This window comes from Argentina silus (genome assembly GCF_951799395.1).
Source record: "Argentina silus genome assembly, chromosome: 7".
Lineage (NCBI taxonomy): Eukaryota > Metazoa > Chordata > Actinopteri > Argentiniformes > Argentinidae > Argentina > Argentina silus.
In genome coordinates this window covers 19,500,947-19,510,615 of record NC_139661.1, presented here as the reverse complement: position 1 = coordinate 19,510,615, position 9,669 = coordinate 19,500,947, and positions in this window count along the sequence as shown.

Sequence of the window (9,669 nt, the reverse complement as noted above, 5' to 3'; positions counted from 1 at the left end):
AGAAAACATCTGTGCCGGCACAGTTTGGCTTGATACGGCCTGGACCGAAAAGGGCTTTGCGCTACAGAGCCGAGAGGAGCTGTCCACGCCCGGCTGGTCCGGTCCGGTCGTGCAGTGACTGTGTAAAGTGAAGCCAGCGCTATCTGAGCCAGCACAGTTTACTTACAAAAAGTAAAGGGCTTCAGTGAGGGCAAGCAGATCAATGGGTCGTGTCATAGTTACAGTATGACCTAACCTATTTAACCCAGCTAGCCTTTGTGCCTAATCACCCAACTTGACTGGACGACCTCCTACTCTCCCTCTTCGGGTTCGGGTCGGCCCTGTAGTGTGTAAAGCCACTACTATATGTCTCGTTTTCTTCTCTCCCCCTTTTCTCTGAGAGAGGAAGTGTACCTTTCAGTGGCTGGTTACTGTAGTGATGCGGTGCTGGTCTAGCCCCAGGTGTCCTAGCTCAGCTGGGGTGAGGTAACACACTGACATACTGATACAGGAGTGATCATCAGTGTGTGTGTGTGTGTGTGTGTGTGTGTGTGTGTGTGTGTGTGTGTGTGTGTGTGTGTGTGTGTGTGCGCGTGCATGCTTGTGTGTGTGTGTGTGTGTGTGCATGCTTGTGTTTGTGCGTGAGAGAGAGAGTGTGTTTGTGCGTGTGTGTAAGAGAGAGAGAGAGAGAGAGTGTGTGTGAGAGTGTGTGTGTGTGTGTGTGTGCGTGTGTGCGCGCCTGCATGTGTGTGTGTGCGTGTTTGTGCGTGACAGAGAGAGTGTTTGTGTGTGTGTGTGTAAGAGAGAGAGTGTGTGTGTGTGTGAAGGAGAAAGAGAGAGAGAGTGCAAACCTGTAGTTTTGTGAGAATGAGTGTCTCCTCTGACGGGGCTTAAGCTGCCTGGCCTCTCAGGTGAGGTCACTCCTCAGCTATGTGCCTCCCCAAGCAACTCTGCCAGAATTATCATCCCCTGGAGTGAGTGAGTGTGTGTTTGTGTGTGTGTGTGTGTGTGTGTGTGTGTGTGTGTGTGTGTGTGTGTGTGTGTGTGCGCACGCACACGCGTCACTGTGGGTTTGGGGTTCATGATTGGAATTTGGGAATCATGATTATTTGCATCCCACAACAAACAGCTGTTCTCTACTTGTCATACTTCTATCCCAGTTCACTGCTGTCTACCTCGACCTTACAAGCCTCCTCCCACTCCCTCTGCCTATTCTGTCGCCAAGGCCCACCTGCAACAACACACTATTCTCCTTAATGATCACTATTTATATCACAGATTGACATGCTCCATCGAGAAACTCCAGCTATGCCTCTCTTTGAGGCAATATACAGTATGTTCCTCATTGATTCAAATCTTCTTATCTCCTCCATGGAGAGAACTCTTAAATGAGAGCCACATGTGGTGATGTCAGCGTGTGTGTGTCATTGACTCTCAGACTGCATTAAACGAGGTTGTGGCGGACTGGCGGGGCGCACTCAGTGTGGGAACTCTATGCGTGTTGTACGCACGCACACACGCACGCACGCACACACACACACACACACACACAAACACACACACGCACACACACACACACTCACACACACACACACACCATTGATATAAAGTGGCTGACACAGCGTTCTGGTCTGTAATCAGGGCCTCACCAACGCCGCTTAACACAGAGACTTTGACCAAGAGCGCGCCTGCGGTCACTGCCACAAACACATGCCCGTAAATCCCTCCGTTTACTACTGCTCTGGGAACAGTACGTCATCAGCCAGGAGACTTTGGGTGGCAGCTTCAGTAGTGTTCCTGGTGATGCTGGGGAGGGGTTTCAGCAATGTGGCACATGTGAGGGGCGTTATTGCCATGTCCGTTCTACACACACACACACACACACACACACACACACACACACACACACACACACATACATGTGGTTTAGGTAGCGTGAGTACAAGAACTCCATGACCCATAACCACCCACCCCTCCACCCCCCAATGTCCTTCTAAAGTTACTCATCATCAGCCACATCAATCCCTGTCACCATGGCAACTCACCAATCCCCTGTCCGCGTGGCGCTCCGGGTAAACCTTTACCAGACTTCCTCCATCAAAATTATCCAAACTCTGACGATTGGAAAAGATACGATCCCAGTGATTCATCTGTGCTCTGAGTGGTGAGCCAAACGGCGTGTGTGTGTGTGTGTGTGCTGACTCAGCGGTTTACTGTCTGTCGTCCAAAGAACTTCCAGGAACACTACGGAGGGTCGGAAACATGAGTTGCGTAGTAGGGAGGCAGCATGATGCAGATGTCAGGTAGCCGTTGTGTGCGTTTGAGACCTGACTGGAAAACTCATTCTGATTTTATTTATTCTTCCTTTAATAGCGCATTGTATTGCGTTTGTGTATGAAATGTGCAGAACAATTCTGTTTATTTTTTCACGTTTGGCTGTGGAGCACACCAGATCTCACACGTCTGGATAAGTGTTTAACATGTCAGTAACTGCAGCAATATGATATCTCAGTCTGCTGCGCAGCACAACTGCAATGTATTTGTGTATCTGAAACACAGTGGAGGGAAGAAGTGGTAAGAAATTAGAAAGTGGTGAAGTTGTGCGTAGTCAATTTTCTCTACAAGCACTGATAGGTCTATTCACATCGCCACTGAATGTAACAAAAAAAACAAAAAAAAGTAAAGGGCTTCAGTGATCAATGGGTCGTGTCATAGTTACAGTATGACCTAACCTATTTAACCCAGCTAGCCTTTGTGCCTAATCACCCAACTTGACTGGACGACCTCCTACTCTCCCTCTTCCTCTTTTCTCTCTCTCCTCTGTGGAGAGACAGTTATTCTCCTTTGTGACCATAACAGCGGCAATGATAACAGAAGCTTGAGGTAACTTGCTCACTGTGTGCGTGCGTGTGTGTGTGTGTGCGCAGTCTGTCATTACAGATTTTCCACACCTCTGTGGAACAGAGACAAAGAGGCCTCTGTGTGTGTGTGTGTGTGTGTGTGTGTGTGTGTGTGTGTGTGTGTGTGTGTGTGTGTGCGTGTGTGTTCAGTACATCACCAGCTTCATGTATTCACGCTCCATTCCCTCTCTATAGGCCAAGACATGGATCATTCCTACAGGTCCACATGCTCATAGCTCATTGTTAAGTGTGCCAGAAAGAGAGAGAGAGAGAGAGAGAGAGAGAGCGAGCAAGTGAAGAACAGCAGGGTAATGACGCATGTCAGGTAGTGAGACCCTGATAGGATAGCTCATGGTATTTGTGAGGACTTCCAATAGGTTGGTTATTTTTGTAAGCCAATAGTTGATGACATGGTACAGCTGTCGTTTTATTTGTGGTATGATGTAATGGTTACATGTGGTTTCCTATGGGGTATCCCATATTATCCACAAGTCACCTCAAAAGGTCTAAGTTTAGATATGCATAAATCAATCAAGTGTGGGATTCTGAAGAGAAATATGGCTTGATATGAGGTGGTTTGGCCATCTGTAACCACAAGCGAACAAGAGACCTACATTGATCTATGGCGCCATCTACAGGTCAAATGTGAGTAACAAAGATAAAGATACTTCTTTCATCGAAAATGCAAGGTAGGCAGAAAACACGAATGGACAAGTACAAAAGATTTACGTAGAGTTTTAATAAAAGCCAGGTCAAACATTAAAATACTGAAACGGCAAAAAAATGTTTTGTTTTTTTTCTACATTTTTGTTCCATTTTGTACAAATCACAGTGGTTCAAAAATATTACAAAGGATTATTCAAAACATTTTTTGCATCAGCAGCAAAACATTCTGATTGTTTGTCTCTTTTAAAAAAGCCCTTAATAGTATGTGTGTGGTGTAGTGTGTGTGCTTTTTCAGTTTCATAAACGTATTAACACAATATGTAAATTTCAATATAGCATTGAAAGAAGTAGAGGGAAACAAAAAGTGCATAATAATAATAATAATAATAATACTAATACTATGTATAAGTCACACTGATGGGTTACATAGCAGAGACCAACCAACCACGGCTCCCTTCTACTGGCCAGCTCTCTCTGTCCTGGGCCACTCTTTAGACAGGCGCCACCTGAGCTAACAGATAGCAGCTAGCTTTGGGTGAACCACTAGTTGGGTTTTCACTCCTACCGTTTCTGTGTCTCAGCTCATTAAAGCAGAGGAGCAGTTTTGTGTGAAAATGGCAGACATACGAGTTTCACGTTTGTTTGTTGTGTCGAACTCTTTACGTGTATGATCAGGGCCTCCATAGTTCTGCTGAATAGTATAAGTCCTACATTGCGTAGGACTTTGACTTCTACTGTCGTAAGAATCTGACCAAGGAGAGAGAGAGAGAGAGAGAGAGAGAGAGAGAGCAAGAGAAGAGTTTGACACGTTTCTTAGTGCTCAGGCAAAGCTGGTTTAAACTGGGTTTGAAAATTCGGTTAATAAACGCATAACATGGTGTATAGGCTACGAATGAGAAAAGTGCAGGCCTTTCGAAGAGTGCAGTGTAAAATATCATTGTGTTTTAGTTCTGAATTTCTAATCACGGTTGGGGTGAACTATCCGTGAAGCTCCAAGTGAGGGAGACTTTTGTACTGTGTGCCTCACAGCTGATGCTGGCTTCGGTCTTGACAACACACTTACTCTCGATGACTGAGGTGAGGTGAGACACTCTGGCACACAGCATCACAACAAGGAAACATGGGGTCAAGTCAATCCACAGGCACTAGAAGATAAGGAGGAAAGCTGCCTGGCTCTGTGTGTGTGGTGTGGTGTGGTGTGTGTGTGTGTGTGTGTGTTTCTAGCTTCATACGAGGCTAACCAGAAGGCAGAGGTTTAAGTGGCCGTCCTCCTACGTACAGTAAAGCCTCGGCGGGCTTAGGGGCACAGGCAACAGCGTGAGATTATCTCAAAGGCACAGGAGATGCCGGGGACAAACACTAGGGGGTGCCCTACATCACTAAACCTCATGTTATCCAACAGAGTGAGCTTTGGAAAAGTTTTGGTCACATTCTAAAAGCAACATCCCAAACCAATACTTGGTTTATAATAATAAACTAATAATTGTAGCCAATTCTACACCCTTAAACTGATACACATACACATACATGCTCTGTAACTGCTGTTCAAATGGTAGCGCATCATTACTAATCACAGATGTAGTTACAGAACTGGCCGTGGGCCAAAGCAAACTCCTTGAGACCCACGGAAATGATTATTGTAAAACCTCCATCCATATACAGCACATACAGCAGCATGCCCGGTTCATTTCCCCATGCTCATTTCTTTGTGCACACATGCATATTTCGGCCCGATCAAAACATTCCTATGGGTCCCAGGGCGGCCATTGTGTAAATAGGACATTCTCTTGAGCAATGAATTAAGATGGATGACTGTCAGAATGCACAACAAAAATCGATTTAATCCAATTTATTGGATGAGGAATGTATCTCTCCAGTCCTGTGGTAACCTTGTACCCAGCAACCCTACAGTTCAAGACTATGCCATGCCAACTGTACCCACCTCCACCTGCTGTAGCCAATACACCACACGACTGTAACACTGTATACAGGAAGTAAGAAGTGTCATCATCCGTTATTCAAATACACATATTCCTGTGTACTCTAATTGTGATGGAGAGATCCCAGTTATGGTACGCAAAGGCTGTACACACAACCCAACTGGACACACCCTATGAGTTTATGATGAGCACACAAAGAGCATATGACCGAACCTATCGTACATAACAGACCCCAGCTTCCATGTCAGTCCCCAACACCATGGTACTACAGCCAAACTGAGTTTGTCGTCTCTGCACAAAAAAAAGTTGATTAAGCCCAGAAAGCCACATGGAAAGTTACGGGAGGAGGGGAAAAACATGGAACCCATGCTGCAAATATCAAGATTTAAAACAACCTTCCAAGCTGAGTACCAAAAGTCCGTTTTTTAAAGATACATACATAGAGGGAAAGTGCAATCAAATACTGAAAGTCAGAGAGGAAAAAAAGTGCCATTATAAAGCCAATAAAGTTAGGCTACCATGCAATTAAACCACATCCACCACACCACCCAGTACTAACAAGGCAACCAGCGCCCCCGCAGTTGGCTTTCCCATCGCCCCGAGCTGTGGCCTCTCTGGGCCCCCCTAGTCTGGGGCATCACAAGGGGGTCTATCTGCTGGTTTTGGTTGTAGCTGAGTCCCAATTGTCTACCCTTTCACTGAAGTTTACAATTGTAGACTCCTCCCACATGGATTTAAGCATAGGTTTGATGTAAAGGGAGTTTTCACCTCATCTCTCACACCAGTTCCTTCCTTTAAACGTCCTTGTGATGGAGTGCCAAAGTGCACCACTTTGGGGAAAGGGTAGAGAATTGGGACGAAGCACTCAAGCCTGAAACTCCCTTTAAAAGACAAATATCCCTCCCTGTTAATGCACTACTGTTGGCCTCTGTTTGAATCAGATGGGGGTCAAAACAGCCTTTGAATACTTTCAGCATTTGCTCATCTGCCTTGAGTGTCAGATGAGCGGGACTTTCGGGACTACGCCCTAGGTTCCATTGCACCAGGCACACTCAATCAGGCACAGCAACGTATTTGAAATTATTTAAAATACTATTCAAACCCATGTCTGGTTTGAATAACAACCAAAAGACCCAGACACTCTCCAGGAGCAGAGCTGGAGGGGTCTGTCTGCTGCTCCAACTTGAGGCTCAGACCAGGGAGAGACCTGCCTCCCTGGATGCATGGGTGAGAGCATCTCAGAGACTGAATCCATCAGCCCTTTTTATCTGATCATGCTTTGCAGAACCTGTCTGCAACGTTCTACAACTACAGTGCCTTGTCCAGGGAGCCAGGAGAGAGCCATGAGAGAAGGCGTAGTGGGTCATACCAACTATTAGTAAGACAACTCTAATTGGCTCTCCTTCTACGGGGCACTTGAACAGGTCAGGGGTCATAAACATTTTATCACCACCACCCCTACGTCACCACTTCAACCTCATATTCCTTTTCAAATACAGTACCACAGCCCTGGAACTACAAAATTCAAAATATGCAGGTTGAGAATAAAGTTAGCTGTTTTTTTTTTTTTCCCTTTCCTTCTCTCACATACTCGCTTTCCTTTCTCTTATTTTTTTTGGTAAAATCAACCCAATTCTCACTTGAGTCCCGTGAGATGTTATCTCACGTCTATTTCAGGAGCTGTTGATGATTCGAACATGCCTCCCACGAAGAGGAGCGCAAACACGCAACATGTCTCACGCTATCTATCTATCTCCCACTGTCACTTGGGTAAAACCCGGGGCCGGAAATCTCAAGCCCAAAAATAGAAAAAAGGTGCAAAAAAAAAAAAAAACTATCACAAAGTCTAATTTTCACATTCAAATCCCAAAACCCACAAAACTTAGCACTCTTGTGGAAAAAAAGAAGAAAAAAGTCATTTTGTAATACATATTGTTATGGATTAAAGGAAGATTTCACTATTTCAGAAAGGCGCAACGGTTATTCTCAGCAGTTAAAACATCAAACTCCGTAGCATTCAAACCTAAATATAGTGCTGCACTTTCAATCAAAAGCAAAAACATTTTCTTGGTTACCAACTCATTAAAATAGCAAAACCTCCTCGATTCAAACAATAAGACACTCTGCAGCCCCAACAAATTTAAAGCAAGTCAAATATTATTTGGTCTAATACTGAATTAAAAACTATTTAGAACTCAGGACTAAGATTAAACATTTAAATATACACTCACTGAACGCTGTATTAGGAACACTATACTACTACTGGGTAGGGCCTCCCTTTGCTCTCAAAACAGCCTCAATTCTTCGTGGCATTGATTCCACAAGATGTTGGAAACATTCCTTTCAGATTCTGGTCCATGATGACATGATTGCTTCAAGCAATTCCTGCAGATTTTTCAGGTGCACTTTCAAGCTGTGAATCTCCCGTTCTACCACATCCCAAAGGTGTTCTATTGGATTCAGATCCGGTGACTGGGAAGGCCACTGAAGAACACTTAACTCATTGTCATGTTCATGAAACCAGTTTGAGACGACTTTTGCTTTGGGACAGGGTGTATTACCATGCTGGAAGTAGCCATTAGAAGATGGGTAAATTGTGGCCATGAAGGGATGCACATGGTCAGCAACAATACTCAAATAGGCTGTGGCATTCAAGTGATGATTGATTGGTATTAACGGGCCCAAAGTGTGCCAAGAAAACATTCCCCACACCATTACCTTGAGAAGGTGTACAGGTAATCCTAATAAAGTGCTCAGTGAGTGTAGTGTCTCATACTCTAATGACAATTACATGAAAATTAATAATAATATTCATATATTCACCAACCAAATGTCTGTCTGCCAGACTGCTACAAACCTTTGGAGAAGAACCAAAAACTAAAGCCCTAAAGCATTATTAAGAAACTCTGAAAAGTTCAAAGAACACAGGTGTGTCATATTTGAGTGTAACACTGTGTGTGTGGAATTGAACGTTCCTCGCAGGTAAATACTGGTGAAGGGCAGGGCAGACATCTTAAAGATAGTGGGCAGAAATCTGTGTGTGTGTGTGTGTGTGTGTGTGTCCTCACATGGACACACTATCTTATTGTAGAAATCCTGAGCACCATGTTCAATTCCAGCTAAGAGGAGTGGAAGGCAATGTCCTGCAGTTACAGGAGGGTTTCACCCGACACGGCAGCTTTAGAAAAACATCACTGACAAAATGTTCTCTTCCTCCTTTCCCTCATCCCTCTCTCTTCCCTCCTCCCTGTTTTGCACATCTTACAAGCGAGAGAAGGGAAAAGAGGGCAAAGAAACAGGAGGGGGAGAAAAAGTCACAGCTTCCGTTTTTTGGTATCAGGCAAAGAAAGAGGTAACAAAAAAAAAGAAGAAATTAAAATCTTACAAAGGCCTAATGTGCTGACAACACTCAGTGAGTATAATATAGGCTACGGTTGACCTTAAAGTAAAAACTAGAACAAAAATATAATTCACACAGGTGTGAAAACTCCTGTTTTGCTCCCAGTGAGGGTTGGTGATTATACCCTGAGCAGTGCTTCCCCCTTGTGGTGTGGGGGAATAAAGGCAGGCTGGCTAAGGGGCTTTTAAAAAGCAAAGTGGTGGTAATTGAAGACAGAGTAGGAATAACTTTAGTCAGTACTGTGCTATAGAGTACATATTCCTGTGGCAGTGGTATATAAAAAGCCCTCGGATCCGACGTTGCTATATTAAGTGTTCACTTTGAATGTCTTAGCAAAATTTGACCTCTCCTTAGTGAGAAGTGGGGTGGGGTGGTGAATCCACAGTGAACTACATACCCAGTGGGATGCGGCTACACACTCTCTCACACATCCCACCATAAGTGTTTGAACAAGAACTAGTGGAGGATGAAATCAATCAAATAAAATGCTGTCAAAGGTTGTCCAAAGTTTCTGGACAACGTCCGTGAATGAGTGGACAGATAGATAGGCATAGGTGGTGGTCCGAGACTCTGAGGCAAAAACGTCACCCAACTCTGGGCTCCACTCAAATTTCAAATCCCCGTCGTCGCCATTTTGGGTCATCGTCAGGGTCTTCAACTCTTCAGGTGTCTTTGTGTGGCCCGTGGCGTGTGTCATTTCCCCTGACAAGACCTTGGGACGGCGAAAGAAAGCAAAAACAAAACAATTGCCAGCATTGCCACCCAATCCCTTTGTATATATGCT